Source organism: Alligator mississippiensis, chromosome 1, assembly GCF_030867095.1.
Source record: "Alligator mississippiensis isolate rAllMis1 chromosome 1, rAllMis1, whole genome shotgun sequence".
Taxonomy (NCBI): Eukaryota; Metazoa; Chordata; order Crocodylia; family Alligatoridae; genus Alligator; species Alligator mississippiensis.
The window spans coordinates 410,318,133-410,343,562 of record NC_081824.1 but is presented as its reverse complement, the minus strand read 5'-3'; the positions used below and the strand labels follow the sequence as shown (position 1 = coordinate 410,343,562).

General features: G+C 45.4%; 1 protein-coding gene and 1 long non-coding RNA gene across 3 annotated transcripts in view; one reads left to right on the top strand and one right to left on the bottom strand.

The window, feature by feature from the left end:
• TSC22D1 (TSC22 domain family member 1) overlaps window positions 1-25,430 on the top strand; it is a 313,047-nt gene that overhangs the window by 274,778 nt on the left and 12,839 nt on the right. The gene's annotated exons all lie outside the window — the stretch shown is intronic.
• Window positions 2-6,264, bottom strand: LOC109286409 (uncharacterized). The gene is made up of 3 exons (XR_009461596.1): window positions 6,112-6,264; window positions 1,789-3,866; window positions 2-1,349 (listed from the first exon to the last, which is right to left on the bottom strand). It is a non-coding gene; the product is annotated as an uncharacterized LOC109286409 (long non-coding RNA).

Genomic DNA, 25,430 nt, shown 5'->3' with positions numbered 1-25,430 from the left:
TGGAGGAAATTATATGTGCTTACAAGTATAGCTTGGCCCTTTTGGGATGTTATGAACACCTCTGGTTATAAAATTTCCCTTTCACCATGATGCAGGGTCTGGAGAGAGAGAGAGAGCGAGCATGAATTAGCAAGTGAGAGTGAGCCTGGCTTAGAAGTGAGGCAAAAGTAGATGAAAGACAAATTGGCTCTGACTACTCTGTATATCCCTCAAAATCTAGATACTGGAGTACTGCCCTGCCTAGAGCTTGCCTTGTGCCCCAGAAATCACACACCAATGCAGGAAGTGTTGCTAGTCTTCACAATGAAGTCTGTGCTGTAATTCTGCTTATCTTGAGCTATAAGGGAATACTGAAGTAAGTGGGTACTTAATGGATTATCTGAAGTGTTACTGTCTCTTCACATTTTGCTTTTTACAACTCTCACTTGCTGATTATAATTATACTTTAATTGCTTGTATAATTGCAGTTATTTAACAACTAAGTTGTACAGTAGCTGCCAAAAGCATCTATTAAGTGGTTTTTTTATCATTAATTGAGTCTAAATAATTCCGCAGCAGCTCTAATTATCATGCTCCTCAGAGATTGTTGGCTACAGTGTAAGACTGGACTTGTGTGCTGCTTTGAACAGGGATGGACCAAATTTTCTTGTCAGAAACATGTTATCTGATGATTCAGATTGTGTATAGGCTTGCAATGTTAATAGTGAGAACAAGAAGTACACCATGAAAATGAGAGTATTTGAATGTTAGATGCATAGAAGTCTGGAAGCTTGGGGGTACCCCTCTTAAGCTAACTGCAATGGAAGCCTTTGCTGTGTACTTCTGAAAACACTTCCCAATTATCTATGAGGTGGGACAAGAAGATTTCACACCTGGTACGACCAAAGGTGGTGGGAAGGTCCAGCAATATGAATATGATCCATGGCTAAAAGGAATTTTAATGTTAAACATTAAAAGGAATTTTAATACATTCTAGAGCAGGGAACAATCTGCTTGTGCCACTAGAGCCATTTCTATTCCACACATCAGCTGGAAGCAGAACTGGAAGGAGTCCAGGATACCAGCAGCATTTAGATGGAACCAGAGGTAACTTTTGTCAAGGCTTACAGCACACAGGAACTTTGGATCTGGCCCACGAACATGGCAGCATTTGGCAGAGGGCATTTTCCTTGTCCTGCCATGGAGATGAGCACCAACTGTGGGCACTCCTTCCGTGCTGCTGCAGGGACAAGTGGTGGCGGGGTCCTGGTGCTTGCTTGTCTTTCACCAGGGGTGGATCATTCATTCTGGCCTGCAGCTGGAACAGGTTGCCTATCACTGGTTAAGACTCTTCCTTAGTTTGTTGAAGACTGAGAAATTAGATACAGAGAAATTATGCTCAGAGAAGGTAACTGTGTTGAGTGATGGTTTCTAAATAAGGAGAAGCATGAGGTGGAAGGTAGTTTTCTGTTCTTGAAGCTGATATTGAGTATCTCATGGTAGGCATTTCAGGTGCTCTTGATTTTTTTCCCCCCCCCCAGCAAAGAAAGGACTGAATCAAAACTGTAGAAGGTGGCTTGGCTCTTCAGCAGTGCTCCTAGGACTTTCTCTTGTGTGAATAGGCTGGAGGAATTGGGCCTGTGACCACTGCATGGATCTTGGGCTTAATGTGCCATTTGGATATAAGTGATTTCTCTGAGGTAGCCTGACATTTTTTTTTTCCCAGTGAAAGGTACTAGATTATAGAGTTAAGGCAAAATATTCTAGGTTAACAAGAGCAATCATAGCCTCAGTTTAACTTTCACTTACTGTGGGATAGAAGTGGACAGATAAACAAGTTAGAAGAAAATCAGCAACACTGCAGAAAATCTCTCTCCACTTTAAACCAGAATAATCATTCTTCTCTTCATGCCATAATTTTCTTGACTTGTTGGATTCACTGGTATTCTTCAGAAGTGGTCACAAGGCTCTGTCTCATGCTCTCTCTCTTTCTCTCTCTCACTCTTTCTCTCTCTTTAGTGAGCACCCAGAAGATGACCTTCAGCAATCATAATCTTAGTCAAGAAACAGAAATAAAAAAAGCATCTCATTTCAGTGCGTATGGAAAGGCTTGTGTAGATGCATCAAAATTTGGGTGGTGTTTCTTATCCATGTGAATCAAAATATCCATCTCAAAAGTAAGTGGAAAGGGAATGAATGCAAAACTTCAATTCTTTTAGATATGGCTTTGATAACGATTTGTCCGTGACTGACTGCTACAAAAAAATGTTACAGCAGGGAACAATCTCAGTTCATCTTGTACTGAAGCCAGACACAGAATCATGTAGTGCTGTGTCTAATACGTAGGTCAGTATCTCCTTCATATTTGATACTTTTCACATAAGATAGAACACAGTGAAAATTACCACACCTATAGCTAGGGACCTACTTAGTTCATGGTTTTGCAGATTTCATGGAAACCACACATTTCAGGACTGTCTGCAAAATCCACTAAATGAACAAAAAAACCTCCAATAAAATAAAATTCTGACTCCCCAGTGGGAACCAGTGGCCCTTGCTGCTAGGAGAAGAAGGTGCCAACTGGCAGGGCGGCACAAAGAGCAGCAGACAAGAAGGCAGCTGCGTCCTTCTCCCTGTTCCCCTGCTGGGTCCTCTCCACCAATCAGCACCTTCACCTTCACCATAGCAGGGCCACCGTGAAATGTCTGTGAAGTTGACTCTATGTGCCACTAGCAGGCCATGAAAAAATCTGTCTCACCACAAGTTAAGTAGGTACCTACCCATAGCACACCCTCCACAAAAGCAGAGATATAAAATTGACACCACTAAGCAGTAGCTATCCACTCCATCTCTATCCATAATGTCGCTATAATTCTAGATTAATCTGTATCTACCATTGATCGACAAGATGGCTTTAAAGGAAGCCTCATGGCTCATGCTACCTACCTAACTCAGGGAGGAATGAGATCAGTTGAGAAACATGCAAGAATGGCGAACACAGAATATGCTCAGCCTGCCTTCAGTTTCACCCCTTCTATTGCACTTAGTTATTACTGTCATTATTGACAGTGAGTTACCCCTATTCTCCCACTTACGCTGCAGCATGGATGGTGACTTCCACATAGATATGCTTAATTGTTACCAGTGATTGTCATGGTAGCATTAACCTGTTTATTATTACATGGCATGAGAAAATTAAATTATCAATATCAGATTGAGTGCTCATTGTTCTTACTTTATATTTATAATTGCTGGTGGGATGAGAGAATAATTACTAGGCTGGGTTAATTACCATTATTAGTATCCTCTGTTGCTTAGCTAGAGACATGTTTGATTTAAATTGTCTATAATATTGTTGTCTTAGAAGGGAATAGTAAGGAAAGGGAAGGAACAGGGAATTAGAGACAGATCTGAGATTAATGTGATGTTTACAGGGACCCTTGACAATGTCTGTTTGCAAGGGAAGAATCCCAAAATAAAAATCTTCCAAGTGTCAATTTGCTTTGAAGTGTCACTGTCAACTTAAAAAAAAAATCACACTTTGGACTTTTTTTATATGTTACAAGGTAAAACCTAAAACTATTGTATTCTATTATCAACACTAAATTGCTTAAGATTATTACAGTTGAAAGGTCAGAGAAAAAATATTTATCTGATTTTTAAAATTTTGTAGTGAAATTGATAGCAGCTTGATATAAATTGACAGCAGATCAGGTTAAAACATTACAGAAAAGTTTAGAAAAGTTTATATAAATTTTGAAATTAAAGAAAACCAAACGAAAAACAACAAAAACAACCAACATTAACCAACTTGTGGTCAGTTTACTGTTTCCTTTTTATGTTCCACTAGCAGATTTCCATGCTGTTTGTGAATATTTTCCATACAGCTGCAGAGGAGAGAAAAAACATTATAATTGCATTTTGAAAAATATTTTTAAAACCAGTATAGTGCATATTGTCCAAGATGTTGATGCTTCAATGAGATCTGAGTGTAAACCAAGATCTGATCATGCCTTGCTCATTATAAAATTTGGACCCGATTTAGTGAAGCAGACAAAACAAAGGGGAAGGATAGCATGCATTGATATTGCTACCAGAAATATTGTACTGTATGGAAATGAGTTCTATCTTTTCCCCTCTAAAGGAGATGGCACCCCATTGACCTTTGACAAAGAGCAGGTACATGCTAAGCTTTCAGAGTGTCCTTGTTTTCAGACACCCTCCCCCACACAGGTGTAACAGCACTGACTTGCAGCCTTAAGTAACTGGTGAAAGTCTAGCAGATAAAAAAAAAATGTTAACTGTAATGAGCAGGGATCCTGGTTTTCTCTGATAAAATATCCAATTTTTTTCTCCAAAAATAAAAAAAGTAATCCCAAAGCCACATTTTCAAATCTGAAAATTGTTTGTGTTTTTTTTAATCAGAGAAAACCAGGATCCCTGGTAATGAGTGCAAGCCATTGGAGCCAGTGTCGGACATCCTGAGAGAAAGAGGGAGACAAACTTAGTTACTCTCAAGGCTTTGTTTGACAGCCTCCAGAGATTTTCAGGAATAGAACAGAAAGATGCAGCACCATATGCTACCTGTTGACTTTATCTTATAATAAAGCAATCCCAGTGGGTATTAAAAGGCATGGAATTATTCTAATGAGTCTGGAGGAATCTCATTAGGATGAACAGCAGGTGCTTACAGAATATTCAAACTCTGTGCAAATGACTTTCTGACCATTCTCTTTCTCTTTGACTAGATGTGATTTCTGAGCTCTCAGAATAGGACCTGTCAGAGAGATAATTACTCAATAAAGAAAAAAACCTGAACATAGTGGTGGTCATATTTCAGGTATAACAGTGGTAGAGATGGGAGAACAACCTCACGTAATAACCTCAGTGCAAGAACTGCCACTAAGTCCTTAGACTGGTTAACTGAAGGGGAGAACAGATCTTTTTGTGTAGGGCCTCCACAGGCAGCCTTTCTGGGAACTTGCGCAGAAAAAGAGCAGATCAATGTTGCATGATGCTACATCCCAAAGTAACTTCTTTGAGAGCTGTTGGGAACGGGAACAACTTTAGTGCTTTCGCTGAATGACAAAAGTGGCAGCTTCAGCTGGTGGAGGTAAATTATATGGGCTGCTTGCCTGCATGCTGCAAAGTCTCAACTGATGACCAGGGATCCTGCTTTTCTCTGATTTAAAAAAAATCCCCAATTTTTGGTTAAAAACAAAGTCACCACAAATCCACATTTTTCCATATATTAGTGGTGTTTCATTTAAATCATGGACAAATGGGGATTTGAGGTTACTTTTTTAACCAAAAATTGGGGATTTTTTTAAGAACAGAGAAAACCAGGATCCCTGCTGATGACTACACTGTGAACCACTCTTCTATTAAATAGGAAATCTTTGACTAGCCAACTACCATTTTGCTGGGAACACAGTTAGTTACTGTTGTATCCCATGTTGCTTCCTTGTGTTGGGCTGTGTAACCCCTAGTCTACTCAGGTTTCCAGGGCTTGAGATGCTTTGTGTATGGCCCTCTAGCATTTCTAGAAAATTGGGATTTCATTGTTTCAAGGATATCATTAACCATTTTCCCGTACACACCTTCTGATCCTCGGTTACAACAGTCTGACTTCACTGTATGTGAGAGCTGAATTAGATCTGTCACACTGATATGTAGTTAAATCATTCTTTTTTTAAACTTGTGGGAATGATTTAGAATCATTTTTAACCTTCTGATATCTACCTTCTAGCTAGAGGAGATAGACCCCTTCCACAGAGCACTATATGCTAACTACACAGCAGTCAATATCCAGAATCATAATATATTCTTGTATACAGTCATAAGTGACTAACTGCTCCACACGTTCTGTAGCACAGGCCGGTGGTTGGCAAAGTTTTCTGGCAGCGGGCTAGAATGACCCAGGTTGGGTCCAAGGCAAGCTGGCACTAGGACCCAACTACTACCACTGCCACTGTTTCTCCCTGCAGCCTGGCCATAGCACAGGCCAAGTCCCCCACTGCTGAAGCACCCCTACTCTTTGGATCCAACTCAAGGGTTGTAGGTTGCCAGCCTCTGTCATAAGCTATTAACATTACAAGAACAACAATCTGCCCTTTTAAGAAAAGGCCTTACCTTCTTGGTATCCCAAGCACGAAGTGTTCTAGCTCTGAGAAAATACTGCAAGTTAAGGACAACAGGATATCAGATTACTTCTTCTCTCTTGCTTCCTCTGTTCAGCTTGTGTCAACTTTTTTTTTTTAATCAACATTTATAAAATGCTGAAAGCCTGCCAGAGACAATTTTGATGCATATGTTAGTAATACTTGGGCCTCTCACTCAGGCAAATGAAATTGTATTGAATAGACTATATGAATTGAAATTAAAATGGTTTTGTAGTAGACCCTGAGGCCTTCTTTTAATTATATCATTTCAGAGAAACTGATATGTTTAAGTATTTATGAAACAAATAGAACTGGGCAAATATGACAGGAAGGATTTTTGTGAATGTGGGTTCTTTTTTTTTTTTTTTTTAATTCCATTTCAGCTGTGGTTGCCTTCCATGAACATTCATGTGATCTAACATAAAGGGTTTTTCTTTGAACATCCATCACAGAAGCAAAGTCATAAGGATCAAGGGGGAGGGGAATCCTAAAATAATAGTATATGGCTTAACAGTTAATCACAGCAAAGCCACACTGCAACATCACTTGGATGTCAGATATAGCAGCAAACCATGGGTTAAATTGTTATTAGCAAATAAACTAGACAAGATTGTGATTAGAGTATTGCTATTCAGTGTACACTATAAAAAGCAAAATTCTTTAAATATAATATTCCTTTCAAATTATTTAGTGCTGAAAGTATAATGATTTGTCTTGCATCAGCTACATCTGCTGATCATAACAGGTAGACCCAAATGTCTCACATTCATCCTGTACAAATTGAGTGTGATTTAAGTCTCAGAGGTTCAAAGTAAACTGATCACATTTCTTTTGGGGTTTGAGGTTAGCAAAGCTAAACAAGGTCTTCACAGCTGGTCTTCCAAGCTGTACCAGCACCTCAAGCAAAACTAATTTCCCCTTTGCTTCTCAACTCTGATAGCTTCAGGAGTTCTTTGAGGTAAGTTGAGATCCTGTCAGTACACATCTCCTCAGTCCACATTCACTGAAGTGCAAGCTAAAATTTAACTGCAAATCTAGAGCTAAGTTTTAGTGGGTTTGGGATTCAATATGAACATGTCGTTTAGCCCTACTTGCACTACAGTAACTTTCAGAAGATGGTGGCAAGTCAGTGAGTTAGGTTCATAGGTAGTTATCATGACTTAGTACTGCTAGGTAGAAGGTATTATTCTACACAACCTAGATCAGGGCTGTCCAGCTTCTAAGTAGTTGGGAGCTGCATGCCCTGTGGGCCACACCAGTGAGGGTCATGGGCCACTGGGCTACACACTGCATGGCTGCCCCTCCTGTCACACAGCATGCCCACACCCATCCCCACTGCAGCACACATTGACATGGATGCTACCCTTTCCCTTGCAATGGCCCCACATGGATGCCCTGTTCAGGATCAGGCCCCAGTGGCATGACACCTCTTAATGGCCACACAGCTCCTGTCTCACTGTCTCCTTGGGGACCCTCCTCTTTTCCTTCACCTATCATGTCTTGACGTCACTTGTAGTGTATAGGGAGGCTGCCCCTAGGACCCACAGTGTGCCTCAGCTCATCAGCCAGCAGTCCTTCTTGTGCCTAGCCAGTCCAGGTCTTGCCTCTAAGGCATTAAATGGCCGTCTTGGCTATATTGGTGCCTCAGAGGGCCAGTCATTTTATGGGCCGTGTTCATAGTCTCTGTCCTGCTCTGTAGCCATGCCTATGCCTCATAGATGTTACTCTCACTCTCATTATCAGCCTGCATAGTTTTCAGCTCTCTAAGCTTTAGCCCACTGGTTGCTCTACCTATGGACTCTTAGGCCTAGGCCTGCTTGCTTTGGCCTAGCTCCTCAGACCTAGCTTGTCTCCCTCTGCCTCAGGGGTCCAGGCCCTGGCTGTCTCGGTCACAGCCTGCCCATGTCTCATCCTGGCCCAGGACTCAGGCTTGGACCCTTGGGTGGGCCTCTGGCCCTTTTCTGGGTTCAGCCTCTTGTGAACTCCAGTTCCACCAGTCAGCTCTCTAGCCCTCTCAGCTCTGGCCCCATCTCTTATCCCTGCCCCTTTTGCAGGGCTCAAACTCCGAGTGCTTCTCAGGGACCCCTGTGTGGCCTCCTAACCATCCCTTCAGCCACAACATCCCTGCAAGCCGATATTGGGGACCAGGGTGGACGGCTGGAGACCCTCTGGGTTAAAATCCGTGGGAAACACGGCACAGGGGACACAATGGTGGGAGTCTATTACAGACCTCCCACTCAAAGTCCTGAGCTTGACCAGGAGTTTGCCCAGGAACTGGCTGAGGCAGCTTGCTCCAGGACCATGGTTGTCATGGGTGACTTCAATTACCCAGACATCTCGTGGGAGGATCACTCAGCAAAATCTGAGCGGTCGCAGAGCTTCCTCTCATGTGTGGATGACCTCTACCTGACTCAAGAAGTCTATGGGCCAATGAGAGGCAAAGTGCTGCTCGACCTGGTACTGGCTACTGGGGATGACCTGGTCGGCGACCTAGTGATCAGTGGGAAGCTGGGTGACAGCAACCACGAGCTGATCACCTTCACCATCTGCCGAAAAGCTGGCAAGTCGGTCAGCAACACGCAAGTCCTTGACTTCAGGAAAGCTGACTTTGACAAGCTCAGGAGGCTTGTCAGTGAGGCCCTAAGGGACCGTGACCACAGGGAGAGGGGAGTTCAAGAAGAGTAGTTGCTCCTCAAAGGAGCGATCCTCAATGCGCAAACCAAGTCTATTCCATCTCGGAGGAAAGGCAGCAAGAGGGCACAGCAGCCCCCCTGGCTCTCCAGGGACCTAGCAGACCTCCTGAGGCTAAAAAGAAAGGCCTACAAAGGATGGAGGATGGGAGTCACCTCCAAGGAGGATTATTCTGCACTGGTCTGGTCCTGTAGGGAGGCCGGGAAGTCCGGGTGAGGGTGATCCCCTGCCCTCCATAAATGCTGACTTTCTGAAGGAACATCTTGAGAAGCTGGATACCTTCAAGTCAGCTGGCCCTGACAATCTTCACCCCAGGGTACTCAAGGAGCTGGCGAGCATCATAGCCCAGCCTCTAGCACGGATCTTTGAAAACTCTTGGTGCTCTGGTGTAGTGCCTGAAGACTGGAAGAAGGCCAGTGTGGTGCCTATCTTCAAGAAAGGGAGGAAAGTGAATCCGGCTAACTATAGGCCCATCAGCCTGACTTCTATCCTGGGGAAGATCTTAGAAAAGTTTATTAAAGAGGCCATCCTTAATGGACTGGCCGATGCCAACAACTTAAGGGATAGCCAGCACGGGTTTGTTGCGGGTAGGTCTTGCTTGACCAATCTCATTTCCTTCTACGACCAGGTGACCTATCACCTGGACAAGGGAGAAGAGATTGATGTCATATATCTTGACTTCAAAAAAGCCTTCGATCTAGTGTCCCATGATCGCCTCTTGGAGAAACTGGCCAATTGTCGCCTTGGGTTCTCCACGATCCACTGGCTGGAAAACTGGCTCCGGGGTCGGACCCAGAGGGTAGTAATTGATGGAAGTCACTCATCATGGTGTCCTGTGACCAGTGGGGTCCCCCAGGGCTCTGTCCTTGGACCTATACTGTTCAACATCTTCATTAATGATGTGGATACTGGAGTCAGAAGTGGACTGGCCAAGTTCGCCGATGACACCAAACTTTGGGGCAAAGCATCCACACCAGAAGACAGGCGGGTGATCCAGGCTGACCTGGACAGGCTCAGCAAGTGGGCGGACGAGAATCTGATGGTGTTCAACGCTGATAAATGCAAGGTTCTCCACCTTGGGAAAAAAACCCCTCAGCATCCTTATAGGCTTGGCAGTGCTATGTTGGCTAGCACTATGGAAGAAAGAGACTTGGGGGTCATCATTGACCACAAGATGAACATGAGCCTGCAATGCGATGCTGCGGCTAGTAAAGCGACCAAAACGCTGGCTTGCATCCATAGATGCTTCTCAAGCAAATCCCAGGACGTCATTCTCCCCCTGTACTCGGCCTTAGTGAGGCCGCAGCTGGAGTACTGCGTCCAGTTTTGGGCTCCACAATTCAAAAAGGATGTGGAGAAGCTTGAGAGAGTCCAGAGAAGAGCCATGCGCATGATCAGAGGTCAGGGAAGCAGACCCTACGATGACAGGCTGAGAGCCCTGGGGCTCTTTAGCCTGAAAAAGTGCAGGCTCAGGGATGATCTGATGGCCACCTACAAGTTTATCAGGGGTGACCACCAGTATCTGGGGGAATGTTTGTTCACCAGAGCGCCCCAAGGGATGACGAGGTCGAATGGTCACAAACTATTTCAAGATCGTTTCAGGCTGGACATAAGGAAGAATTTCTTTACTGTCCGAGCCCCCAAGGTCTGGAACAGCCTGCCACCAGAGGTGGTTCAAGCGCCTTCATTGAACACCTTCAAGATGAAACTGGATGCTTATCTTGCTGGGATCCTATGACCCCAGCTGACTTCCTGCCCTTTGGGCAGGGGGCTGGACTCGATGATCTTCCGAGGTCCCTTCCAGCCCTAATGTCTATGAAATCTATGAAAAACATTGTCCACTGGTCTTTGCCATCCCTACCACTGCAGAACAAAAGACCCTGCCCATCTTGCTACTTACAAAACAAAGATCAAATGAAACTCCAGGTCACCCCCACCCCGCACAAACTTAAAGCAAAAAAAGAAAAGAAAAAAAGAGGCTTCTCCACCTGCATGCCACTTAGGGGCTCTCCATACCATCCCTCCCAGTTCCCCAGCAGCATGCCTCAGAGATCCTTTCCTTTCCTCAACCAGGGCTAGACTAACCCTGCTGGCCTGAAAGCAGCTCTTTTATACTGACAAGTCCCACCCCTTCTGGCCAGTGTTCAATCACACAGCACAAGCTCACGGTTCACTCATTGGCCTGTTCTGCCTTGCTTGGGTTCTGTGTACCTGTTGCAGGGCTGCTAGTGATTGGAAACCCTGTCTCCTCTCCCTGTGTTGCTTTTGTTTGCAATTCCCCCACTCTGAGCCACCATGACTTCCCTTAAAGGACCTTTGTAGTTGGAGGCCCTGCTTGTCCCGCAGCCTTCTCGCAGTAATAGGAAGAGGGGTCCGAGTTACACCTGCCCCCACCACTACAGCATGCATCTGTGCAGGCACACCGTCACTGCAAGGCATGTGTAGGTGGGCACTTCACACAGCTGGACCACGCACTTCATGGCCCCAGCTTCACCCTGAGTGCCCTGTGCTGTGCCATACTTCGCTGCATTGTCCTCTGGGGCCAGCACAGAATAGAACACAGAAGCCAGAGGAGGAAGGGGAAGCCTGGAGACTCCAGCTGCAGCTGGAGAGATAGGGAGAGTGGCAGCCTGGCTGCAGGCCACAACTTAACGCCTTGCGGGCTGCATGCAACCCGCAGGCTGCCCTGACCTAAATCTTGTCTCTGTCCTGCTGCTGTGCTATTGCAGCTGTGATCAGCAGAGGAGCTCAGTTGGAGCCCCTTTGCTTTAGATATGAGGTGTCGGGCTAATGTTATTCTCTCATGAGGCTCTTCAACTCTGCAATTTGCTCATTGCCTCCGTTCACAGGCCCTCCAAATGCCTTATGCCCATTAACATAATTGAGAGTCTTTCCAGTGACTGTTGGGAACGCTGGATAGGAACTCTCTAGGCATGCTGCAGAGTGTATCTTTTCTCTCTGCTTTTGAAAAGGAAATGAGATAAGGGCTGGCTGGTGGATGGTAATTGTCTGGAACTGTTATTGTTATCCTGGGATGACTATTGTGGCTTGAATGGTTCTGGGTTTTTTGCTTTTACTTTGTTTATAATAGCTGAATTTTAATTATGCAGTGCAAGTAAATATCTGCAGAGGCTCAGCAAGTTGACATAGATAAATATTCCTTCCTCTCACACCATGCACACACCTGCCTAGATCCTAACACACATCCGTAGTGTTCACATTGCAATATGATACTCCTCCTTTGCCCTGCCCACCCATAAATATCAAAGCATTCAACCACTCCATTGGGTGATCTTTGCACTGTACTTAGCAACATCGGGAAGTAATCATGGCTAATTGTTATAGCTGTAATTCCAAACCTGACAGCTGGCAGAGAATTGGAGTTCACAGTCACATTTGCTAAATGTCTCCCTAATATGTTCCATCAGAGGCTTATGGCAGCGCTCTGCAAATGCTTGTCTCTTGACTACTTCTATTGCTCCAGCTCTGAGCTGGCTGCTGCCAAAGCTGTCCTCCTCCAGGGCAATTATTTGCACAGTGTAATTTCTTGGCAGCTCAGCTGACGAATGTTGTTTTCATACAGGCTAGACTAGGTCTACATTGTAAGATGTTGAAACTGTAAAGATTGTAGAAGTATCTCAAGCAAAGGAATAAACGTGGGTTGTAACATAAATGTGGGTGCCATCTGCTCCAGCTTAGACCAGTGGCAAAACCTGCTGATTTCAGTGAGAACAGGACAAAGTCTACAACCAATCTATTCTGTTTAGTGAAAATATTTTCTTAGTACTGACAACAACTTGCACCGAGGAAAGAAGCTGAAGTAAGGCAACACTAGAAAGGATTAGAGAGTTGAGAAGATGGGGAATGGTATGAATCTCCCAAAGGTTAGCTGCTCCATCCAGCTCAGCATACTAGGCATTGAAAACTAGTTACCAGCTAAAATACCACAATGAATGAGCACAAAGTGAGAGGGATTATGTAGGATGTGTAGCACACCTTCTACATACCACAGGGGTGTCAAACCTAACTGACACCCATCCATAGGTCGGATCTGGAATATGAGGCCACATCATCTGTTCTGTGGGCCTGCCTATGGGGTCAGAAATTTGGTCGCAGCAGCAATAATTCCTCCTTTTGCATCAGCAGATCATTTTACCACCAAATTCCCATGCCTGTGGGGAGCTCTTTGGGCTGGGTCCAGCCTTCAGGCCATATCTTTGACACCCCTGACCTATCAGTGCTAATTCACAACAGCTACCTATGAACCTAACCCACTAGCTTGATGCCATTTATTAAATGTATTTGGTACCATATAAGGGGCCGTTTGTTCTTGACTTAAAACCCACCATGTTTGCTGGAATTAAGAGGCAGCTAGGAAATAATTTTAATCAGAGACTGAAGAGAGATTTTCAGCAGACAACTACCTTTCCATGCCAAGAGGCATTCCCTCCAGGAAGTGTGGCAACTTGGGAAAGCCCACTCTGCTCCTTTTCAGGCCATAGTATTTCTTGTGAATAAACAGATGACTTAATATCCCAAGGCTCTCCGTCTGGCATTAGTACTTAGGTATTTTTGAAAAGTGCCACACAATCTGAGAGTAAAAAATAAAACCACTGTCAATAGGATGACGGTGTCGAAAGAGCTGCAATGAATGCTGAAGCGGTCAAGGAAAAGCAAAAGCTTGACTCGTATTTGAGTGACTCAGGACTGATGAAGGCCAGCATGCTGCAGCAAAAACATAGGCAGTTGTAGGAGTGGTGGACAAAACCCAGACTAGTCACCAAAACACATGACTCAACTTTGTTTTGCTTTTCAAGGGCTATTACAGTAAGCACTGACACTTGGACAGGAACTGTACTGGAAAGAAATTACAGTATGATCCATTTTATTAATGGCTCTTCAAAACAGTCTGGGTGAATCTATATTTTAACTTTTTATTTATTTTTAAATCTCTGAATCATAGCAAATGCTCTAGTATCAGAGCTGGGCTCCAAAAGCTAAACTGAGAGTGGAGCCTACAAGTCTGAATTTGGAGTAACTTAAACCTCCTCTTCATCTGAGTTTGTTATATGCAGCTTATTGGTATGGTACCTCTTCCAGCTGCTTCATTGTGTGTACATGATACACAAAACCAGAGTGCCACTAGACTCTCATAAGCTGATTTAGACTAACTTGTACTTACCAATATGTAACTTGTATGCAGTTTCTTTTAATTTAGCTCTGAATTTAGGAGAGGCTTAACTGGTATTACCAGCACTCAGGAGACCTATGGGAAGAGTAGCAAGAAAAACTACTTATAGGAAGGTGTGGGAAGGTATAAGTTTACCCTCGATAAAGGATGAGGTTCTACACTTTGTATTATACAGGGGATTGGATTAGATGGTCTAATGGTCCCTTCTGACCTTAAAGTTTATGAATCCAGAGGAAAGCATATCTTATCTCCCCTTACAGCTCTTTGGCATGTAGGCTACACCAGTTTGGGTTCCTCCTTGTACAGCAGTAGATTAAAGTAAGTAGTTCTAGGGAAGCCTGATTGCAGTGATGCAAATCTATTATTATTATTCAGTTATTCTTTCTCTCACACTAGCTCTTAAAGGCCTCAACCAGGGATAGGGAGCTATCACAGTAGCTCAGGGGTGGGCAATTATTTTGGCTGGAGGGCTGCTTAACAAGTTTTGGTGAGCTGTCAAGGGCTGCATGGGTAGCCCTGCCCCTTGACAGTAACCCCACCCCATCCTGGGACTGGAAGCCTGGCCCCGAACCCCTGACCTTTGCCACCGGCAGTCCCTCCCCTTACCCCCAGAAATGCTCCTTTTGGGAGGGGAAAGTTGCCATCTTGGAACCAGAAAAAAAAAATCATACACTAAAAGTCAAACACATACTATAACATATTTTAATTTTTTTACAAAAAACATTTTTCTCATGATTTGTGTTTGTATAGTGTATGTAGAGATGACTGCATAGTGTGCGTGACTGTGTATGTATGGTAGGGTATGATACCAAGAGCACTGGAGCTCTTGAAAGAAAAGATGACAGGGCCCCCACACTTAGAGCTTACCCAGGGTCCCAAGTAATTCAGCTTCTGCACAGTGGCAAGGGCAAAGCACAGCGCTCCTAAGTTGAACCAACTAGGCAGCACTTTTGCCAGTACAACTGAAGCGACCAAAAAACTTTGAGATAAATAAGACTTCAGGAAAAAATAATGACCGTCTTTGGAAATGGTTGAGACAGAGTAAACAGGGAAAGATCTTGTTTAGCTTTCATCCTGGAAAAATAACATTTCTTCCTTTCCAATGCAGCACAGTTGACTGATTTGGAAACAAATGTGTTTTCTCTGGAAAGATTTATTTGCCCAACAGACTTTTTTTTGTTGGCAAAAAGCAATAGGTTGGAAGAACAAGGGTCGTCTTGTTAGCAGGTTTAAAGGGCTCAGTAATTAACTGGTACATTTGAAGGCATAGCATGCAGGATGCTTGCAGCAACCTACATTACAGTGTCATGTGGAAGTGCCTTAAATGGGGTGATAATTTCAGAAAATACAGTTTAATTCTTTCCCAGGTTTAGAAACCAAAAATATCTGATTATGAAGTGAGCAATCATGTTTATTGAGGTAAGGATGCTTACATGTCCTTTATGAGACCAAAGTTTAATTTGCGAAGGGATTGAAGGGGTTTTTTTTCCCCTCCCTAAAGGTTTCTTTCTTGGAAACAAAGATACATTTATTTCATCTGGAAGCAACAGCATGCACTTTTTTACAAATCCTCTAGCAGTACATAGCAAATACAAACTGACATCCTGTGCTTTGGGGAAGTTGAAAGCCAAGGGCCATTTAGTCCTGAAGTCATCACTTTTTGGTGCATGGTACATAACAACATTCTGCATGACCAAACCTATCTACCTCTCTTTTTCTTTGCTAGTGTAGGCAACTATTAACTGCAGGCAAAATTTTCAAGGCTTGGTTCCTAAACTTCAGGTTCTATAGCCATATTGTAGCTACTCAAATGCAGATAGTTTCATTTCCAGAAGGACTGAGCACCTGCAGCTCCTGGGAACAATATGATTTAGAAGTGCACAATGCCACTGAAAATCAGACTGCTTTATTTTGGTGCATAAATGTGGATTGAGGAGTTGAACTTTAGGTATCCTTGTCTAAACATTTAAAGTCAGTGAACGCATCTACGTGTTTGTTAATGCACCCTAATTATGGTACGTTGTTTAGTACCTGTAATGACAGGTACTAACGTAATGTGCCATAATCAGTGCTACTGTGTATTAATGCAGATGAATGTTTTTTTGTGATGCTACTCTTCAGTAGACTAAATCTAGTAGACTGCAAATTAGTGCATCAGCATGGGCTTTGCCCTCCATGCTAATGCTCAGTAGAATTAGTCTTCTGCGCATTAAGTTCATGTAGATGTGCCCAAGTAATTTTCTTATTATTCTTAATAAGAACTAAGAGAAGACAATGGAATCTCTTCAAGTCTCTTAGGCTTTAAAACTAGGGCTGTCAAATTATTTTTAAAAAATATCGTAATTAGCTGCGCGATTAAAAAAATTAGTCGCAATTAATTGTGATTTTAATAACATGCTAAATCCTCAAAATTATGCACAGAAAAACTTGAAATTATGCAAAATTATGCAGGTACTTTGTATGGTTGGGGGATGGGTGTGGGGAGTGTGTGTTGGGGGGAATTTGTGAAGCTGTAGGTATGTGTGTGGGGTTTGGAGCCAGGGGGAGGGGGGGGGGGCGGTCCCCGTACACCCTGGCAGGATGTGTGGTACTGCAGGTCAGGGGTGAGGGGCAGCAGCAGGGCTGGGTGGGCTGTGGCTTGGGAGTGAGGGGCACGTACACACACACACACACACACACACACACACACTGCCCAGCAGGGAAGTCTGTGGAGGGAAGGGTTGTGGGAGAGGGAAAGGGCAGGGGGGGTGGGGCAGATCGAGGCCCCCATGGTGAGGGAGGGAGAGGGGCCAGAGCTGGCATGAATGGGACCCAGAGCTGGGGTGGATCATTGGACAGAGCCATGGGCAGCTCGTCTAGGGGCATGGGGGTGTGGTTCCTCACTGCTGTGCACACCCCTAGGGGAGGCATGGAAGGCACGTACCCTACATATTTGTGTGCAGGGAAAAAGCAGGCCGCCTGCTGCAGGCTGGGCTTCTGCCATGCTGCCTTTGCCCCGGGAGTTGCACACTGGCTGTGCCGCGCCCCCTGCCTGCCTAGTGGCAGGAGGCACAGCATGGCATTGCACAATGCCCAGGGCAAAGGTAGCAAGGTACAGAGCCCCATCCTGCAGTGGGCAGCCCCCCCATGCTCCCCCATGCCTCCCCTCCACACAGCAGCGGGGAGCCACACCCCTCCTGCAGCCCTGGACGAGTCACCCACAGCTCTGTCCCACGACTTGCCCCAGGCCCATTCACCACAGCCCCTGCCCCAGATCCACTCTCTCCCTCACCATGGGGCCCTTGATCTGTCCCCCAAACCCCTTCCCTCCCCCATGCCCCTTCCCGTCTACAGACTCACCTGCAGGGAACTGCTCTACAGGCCACTGGGCTGTGTTCCTGGCTGTGTGCATGCTGCTCATATGTGTGTGTGTGTGTGTATCTGTGCATGTGCCGCACCCCTTCCTCTGCAGCCTCCTGGAGCCCGTGCCTGGGGTCTCCTGCACTGCCACTGCTGCCTTGCTGGGTGGCCTGGAGGTGGCAGTGGTAACAGTAAAGCAGATCCTGGGTGCAGGCTCCAAAGCCACATGCGCAGTTAATGTGTTAAAAAATTAATGCAAGAACCAATTAACGTGTTAATCATGCACATTAACTATGATTAATTGACAGCCCTACTTAAAACTGAGACTACTATGTTATACCTGTATTTCATTTATAGTCTGTAGCAGTCATATCTCAGGTGAGGATCAGCCACTGAAATCTCCAATACTTTCTGTTTCTTAGAGAGAGACAAATTTACCCTGCCATATTAACACTAAGTAGTACCTTATTCTATAAATATTCCACAACTCCCCCACCATCTATTTGCTAGACCCTACCTAAGGATGGAAGCACATCTCTCACTGCCTGTAGAAAACCACTCAAAACATACCCAAGAGCATTTATAGACATCATGGGGGTTTAATTATCCCTAAATTGAAGTGGTGGTTTTTTAAAAACACCGCTTCAATTTAGGGCAAAGTAAACCTCCGGGTCATATACACCCATGTCCTTACCTGCCTCTCCGGTGGTGGGGAGGGGGGAGAGAGCTGCCAGTGGGCTGAGTGGTCCCTGAGCTGCGGGGGGCAGGGGAGGCTGGTGCTTCCCTCCACAGCAGTGGCAGCTCCCCACGGGCAGCACCCACCCACAGGCACCCGGCTTGGGCAGTCCCGAGGGGCACTGTAGCTGCAGAAGGAAGCACTGGGCCCCCGTGCAGCTCAGGCAGGCAGGCAGGCTCTGGGGAAACAAAAAAAAAGAGATCAGACCCACTGCTTTTTTTTTTTTTCCCTTCATTGCAGCCTGCCTTCCTGGGCTGCTGCCGGGCTGCCTCCTGGGGTTGCCTGCAGAGCCCCTAAGCCACACGGGGCCTGGTGATTCCCTCCACAGCTGTAATGTAGCAAACGAAAACTCCTTGAAGGTGTTTTAGTTTGCTGTGCCCCAAAATCATTTGTTGCACCCCAAAGTCATTTAAGTCCTCCAATGACAGTGGTGGGAGTCAGGCAGAGTGCTGATGGAGGGGCCAGCTACTAAAGCAATTTCCTCTCCTCTCTACAGAGCCAGGCTGAGACCAAGTGCTTAATTATATACAATCTATTACTATAATAAATATTTAAGGTAAAACATGAAATATTTACAATAAAGTCTAGCATATGACACTACATATTATATCCAACAATTCACATAAACGATATAACTTACAACATATATAATATTTAATACATTGAACAGGATAGTTAAGGATACAACACAATAAACACATATGGGGAATCAACTTATATAACCCAAATCAGCCAATAATATTTCCTAGACCTACCAAGTAACAATACAAATATCCATATTATCACATTAAGAACATATAAACCTTATAAACATCCTTAAAGAATACCCATAGCTATATAGACCTTGACACAACAACAATCACCCAAAATAGGGAATGCACTCAGTACCTCCCCTAGGGGTTTCCTTGGAGCCTCCCCTTTAGGGTCCTGGGATGTGGACATGCCCCTCCCACAATGGAGGGTGGAGGCAGCAGACCCTCCTGTCCTGTTTCCACCTGCACTGCGGGGCCCACTTCTCCAGCAACTTACACTTCCTCTCTGAAGCAGCCAAGGCTCATCCCCTGGAGGCTGATCCCACGAGAGCCTCTCTCCAGTGGTGCCTTCAGCTCTCCTTGATGGCCTGGTGCCCTGCACTGGGTAGCCAAGGGCTCTCTCTCTCATGGGAGCAGAACCCTTACAGGCTCTGGTTCCCAGGTCTCACACCAGGGATCTTCCCTTTCCCAGGCCCTGCTCTGGGCACTGGGGCTCTTCTAGGTAAAGGCAGAGCTGCACTACAGGGCTCCGGTCACTTGGCCTAGGGCTGGGCCTAATGAGCAGCCGCAAGCTGCTCCCAGGGCGGGTTCTCCATGGGCCAACCCGCATGCCAAGTGAGGCCCAAGCAGCTGCAAGCTGCTCCCAGGTCTAGCTCAACCTGTGCCGATCTGCACACTGACTGCCCAGCTGCTTGCCGGGTTCGCAGGCTCAAGCTGCCTCAAGCGGCTCCTAGAGCCTGATCCCCATGCACCGATTCATGCACCCCTGAAGCTCAAGCGGGGTCCCAAGGATGGCCACCTCTGGAGCTCCTCTCTCCTTGCTGTCCCTCATTGTCTCTCTGCAGCATGCTGAGCATGCTCCCCTTTTATACTCTTCAGGGGCTTGACCCCCAAAGTTCTCCAGACCTGGCTGGTGCAGTTCCACTTCAGGTCCAGCTGCTCCTTGCCCCCTCCCTTTGGAAAAGGGCAGGGCATTGCTTCCCTTGTGCTGCCTCTGGATTGGTGGGTGGGCTCCACCAATCAAACAGCAGACCTTCAATCCTGGGACTCAACCCAAGCTCTGAAAAGGTAAGCCTGCTACATATAATTTGGTATTTTTCTGGTTCAGAGATGGCAAACCCCCTTGCTGAAAGGAGTAATTCTGGGGGCAAGGGGCGGGACTTCTGGTGGCAAAGGTCAGGGGTTAGGGGGTGGGACTTCCAGTCCCAAGATGGCAATCAGGCGGGGCACCTGTCAATGGGCAGGGCTACCCATGCAGCCCACGATGGCTTGCCAAAACTCGGTAAGCGGCCCTCCACCTGAAATAATTGCCCTCCCCTGGCTTAGCTCATCACATCTGCAGTGCAGTCTGTGGCAAAGGGCAGCACATGGTTGTGTTATCCCTGAAGCACACTCAGGGGGTGACCATTAGGCCTGTATGAATAGGCAGCTATTCCATTTGGCTTTGGATCCATGTACTTCAGATGCCATGAATCCAGTCCGGAACTCTGGATCTGTTTCCCACTTCCATTCAGCCAAAGCAGCTCCAAAGCTTCAGAGCTGCTTCGGAGATCCAGCCATAGGGTATAATGGGGAACAATGAAATATCTATAACTTTGTTGTTTTTGTCTGATGTGGATGAAATATGCAGAGATAGTAGCCTCTGGTGAGAGCATAAGGCCTGCCAAGTTTCAAGAAGATAGGTGCAGGGGTTTGGGGGGAACTGCACCCCAAATTCTTGAAAGCAAAACTCATGTCACGTCTATGTATTACACCATAAGGGGGTGAAAACTGCAGGGGTGGTAGCCCCTGCTGAGGCCACGAAGCCTGCTAGCTGTCAAGGAGATAGGTGCAGGGGCTTCTGGGTTCTGGGGCCCTGCACCTCTACCTACTGACAGGCAAAACTCATGACATGGATGCTTGTGCAACTGACTGTCTCTGTCTTGGGGCAGTAGATTGTCTGTATTGATTATTTCCTCTCCTTAGTCTGTGGTTTTGTAGGTGTTAATCCTTGCTAATTAACTTATCTAGTAGCTACTAGTAGCTAGGTCCTGTGTATTGAGCTGGTCCTTGAGTGAATCATGATTGATTGGTAACTGGTAACACAGTAGCTTAGCAGCCAGGCCTGCAGTAGTTCCCACCACCACCCTGTGCCCCAAGACAGGCACAGTTGCACAAGCACCCAGGTCACGAGTTTTGCTTGTCCACAGCTTGAGGTGCAGTTTCCCCCAAACCCCTGCACTTATCTCCTTGAAACTTGGCAGGCTTGGTGGTCTCAGCAGGGGCTACTACCCCTGCCATTTTCACCCCCCTGTGATGTAACACATACACATGACATGAGTTTTGCTTTCAAGAATTTGGGGTGCTGTTCCCCCCAAACCCCTGCAGCTATCTTCTTGAAACTTGGCAGGCCTCATGCGCTCAGCAGAGGCTATCACCTCTTCAAGTTTCATCCGTATCAGACACAAAACAACAAAGAAGCACGAAACCGCTTTGAAAAGCCTAAAGAAGCCAGCGCTTCGATCTGGACACGCTGCTTCAGCATCTAAAGTGTCTGAATTTTCTCCAGATCCGAAGCACGATCCAAAGTCTCTCACAGCCCTAGTGACCAAGATTCATAAGTTCCCTCCTGCTCTTGAGATGGAGGAAGTAAATCACAGGAGTCTATACCTGTTGTGGTGTATGCTCACTGATGTGCAGGTGTAACTATGTTGGTAGGTGATAAATACCAGTTGAGGAATAACTGGCTGTGCTGCAATACTGCAGAAAAGGACATGGGAGATACAGTGAACTGCAACTTGAACATACGTCAGCTGAGCTTGCAAGTCAAGGGAAGTGATTTTTCCACTGCTGAAGCCTCGCCTAGGGCATTGTGTCCAGTATGGGGCAACACACCTTCAAGAAAGATGTGAATAAATTAGAAAGAGTCCAGTGGAGAATGACAGCAGTGATTAAAGATCTGGGAAACATGACTTAATGAAGAATGTTTGGAAGAACTGGGACTATTGAGTGTGAAGAAGAGAAGTCTGAGGGAGCATTTAATAACAATCTTCAAATACCTGAAGGTGTAAAGAGGACAGTGATAGAGTATCCTCTGTGGCTGCAGGGGACAGGAGAAGGAGCTATAGTTTTAAATTGCAGCAAGGGAAATCTAGGTAGGATATTAGGAAGAACTTTCCAGCTGTGTGGGTGGTTAAGCATCTGGACAGATTGACTAGACAAGTTGTGGCATTTGCATCTTTGGAAATGTTTAAGTGCAGGTTAGACTCATACTTGGCTGGCATGGTTTAGACAGGGAAGATCCTGCCTTGAGCAGAGGGGTGGATGGATGATCCCCTGAGGTCCTTTCCAGCCCTATTCTCCTATGATTCTATAGTGGTGGGATAGGCAAAGCCAAGGCTCCACCTGCTTTCAGTCTCCTTCCATCTCTTCCTGTCCTCTGCATAGCCGGTTGTAAAGCCACGCTATGTAGCCTGTTTCCCCTTCCTGCAGGAAGTGAAGCTGCAGTACACCAGTGTAAAGACATCTGAACTTCCCCTAAACTAACACAATCCAAGGGGTGCCTCCCTTGATGTTTTCCAATTTAAAGCATAATAAGAGTGAGTGGGGGGAAAAAGATATTTAAACAAAACAGAATGACAGGAATGAGTTAATGGGCACTTTTCCCAGAGGCAATAATTCTCTCAGGATTGGAATGGTAAAGTGAATATTCCCTTTTCAATTAAGCCTCAGTCTCCAGTCTCAAACTAACTTTAATTAGACAGCCCTACTAAAATACTATAAACAGTTCCCAATGCAGGGAATAGCCTCTGCCATCCACTAGCATAGATGTATTTGGCCATACAATCCAAATGGGACACACTTGTACAAAGGAGGACCAGTTAGTAGTTAAGTGAGAGCCCAAGACTAAATAGGGAGAAGTCCAGTATGTTTCTCAACGCACTAGAGAATGGTGAATCCTGGTCGGTTCAGGTCAAACCACTAACTAAACAGTGTGTGGGGAGCTTGCGTTACCCTATGCTCAGTTTGCACAAAGGGACAGTGCCTCAGTGCCAAGACCAGTTTTTGTTCTCATTGACTTCAGGGGGACTGCATCTACATAAACAAGAACAGCAGTTAGCCCTTGGAGTCAGATCTCAGAGTTTACTGACAAGGGAAAAGCTTGCTTTTGCCTTGTCTTAAAAACAAAATAAACAGCAGAGCGTATGAAAGGAGATACTGGCATGAACCAAGAAACTGGGGAACTGAGCCAGAATGGAGAAGGTCTGGGTTGACACTGTACTGATCTCTCTCCTTCCTAACATCTTGGCTCCCCAGCACAGGGAACTAATTTGACTTTCCTATGCCTTAGAGCTACTATGAAGCTAAAATCATTAATATTCTTGAGGTGCTCAGATGCTTCAGAGCCCAAGCGGAATCTCTGAATTTAAACAAATGAAAGATTTTGTTACCTGAAATTAACTTTCGAACAAGCCACAATTGACTTTAGTTGGGTATGTTTAACTAGGATCGTGATACTAAACAGTTATTATGCTGTGCATCACATATTTCAGTGGGGTCCAGCTTCTTGGGCAGGAGTGCTGCAAATTAAATCTTGCACCCTCCCCAAAGTGCCACTTCAATCCCTTTCTCCTGTGCTCTGCCATCTGCTCCCTGCCCTGTACTTCCTCTGTGATCTACTCCTCTGCTTTCTGCTACCTGCCCAATCTGTTGATCTGCTTTCTGCTCCTTGCATGGTCTGCTGCTGTGCCCCTCCTTGATCTGCCATGCACCACACAGAGGCTGCCAGAGGCTGCCTGTGCTGCTTGTGGCAGTTATGCTGCAGGTTGGTGACTCCTAAAATGTTTTACTCAGGCATTTCATATTGGGTGGCAATGGGGTCTAATGGAAAAAGGACAGTGGCCTAAGAGTCAGGAGGCCCCCTGCACACTTGCTGTTTGAACGTGGGCAAATCATTACACCATCCTGTTCCTTTGTTTCACCACACATTGTTTGTCTCATCTATTTGTACCATACGCTCTCAGGAGGACCTTGACCACAGTTGAGGTGCCTAGCCATTGCTGTAACAACTGTAATTTCCATTGCAATCATAGGATTAAGTTCTACTCAAGCAACACCAGCATCAATCCCAGCAAGCATTTGCCAACCTGCTCTGGACAGCTCGCATACATAAGGGATTAAACCAAATCTATCCCTTTCCAGGATTTTGTATTTCTTATATCTCCACAAACTACGGACATCAGCCTATGATTTTGCCACATGCTTTGCTATTCCTTAGACTTCCCCTGCTGTGTGAATGGTTCACTTTATCTCCAGTCTCTCCTATACTTCTATAAAGGAGTTCAGCACATGCATTTGGCCTAAAACATCTGTGTCTCTCTATATGTGATTCAAGTACCTTGTGCCAAGACAACTCAGCAAAAACCTTACCTCAAGTCCTAGATTGTTCTTCTTGACCTTGCATGGTATCTGTAAAGCATAATGTCTTTTTGTGAGTAATCCTCTCCTTCAAGTAGCAGCACCTGTTGTTGCTGCTTTATCATCATCATCTGGGACTGCAGCTACAGTGGTTTGTGTTCTGGAGAGTCGCATGGACTATAAGGGCAGACTTTTCATATATATAGCATTGCCCACCACCCTTGTGCAATTTGCTGTACTCCATGGAGCTGGGGAACATCAGGAAATAACCTGCAGTTCATTGCCTGAATTTTTGGTTACTCCTTCCCTTCACTTGGGACAGGATAAAAGAATGGAGTAGTGGTTAAGCCACCTAGGGAAGGCCATGCTGAGGTGACCTTCTCCTAGGGTGGCCATCATAGAGGACATTCTGGTTTTCTGCTATTCTGTCATCTGTCCTCTATTGATATGAAACCAGATGCCTTTATGTCCTCTATTTTTCTCTTCAAGAGAAGAATAGAGGACATAAAGGCGTCCAGTTTCGTATCAATAGAGGACAGAGGACAACTGGACTGTCCTCTATGATGGCCACCCTACCTTCTCCCCAGAGTTCTAGCTGTGTCAGAGGTGATCTGACTTATGCTTTGGCTCTCATGACCTCTTATGGGTCCTGGGAAACAGAGAAAAGCCATAATACAAGGCACTGTGGCCAAGCCCCTGGTGTATATCCAATCCAACTTTATGCATAGGCTGGGAGCAGAGTCCTTATGCTACCTAGGGAAACACCAGTGAGGGATATCTTTAGTGGTCATCCTCGCTTTCTTTAAAGCCACTCACCATTATTAGAGGAAAGTAAATGAGACGTAGTGTGACTGAAAATCAGGCCCAGTATGTCTTTGGGAGCTTTCTATCACTATCCATATGCAGCTCTTGAAACTTGTGCTCCCAGGAGATATGGACACACAGAGTCCTGAAGTTTACAATGAGTCCATCAACTTAAAAGCAGCTAAGGAACTGGTTCTCAACCTCATTAGACTGTTAGAGTCAAGGCGCTTCTCAAAAATGTCAGCTTTAAGCTTTTACTCATTTTTGGACTACAACAGCATACTAGAACAATTATTCTGTTCAAAAGAACTCCGAAAGACCACAACAAGGCAGAATGTTTCTGACACTGCTGATTCCTATTTGAAATATATTAATCTTGT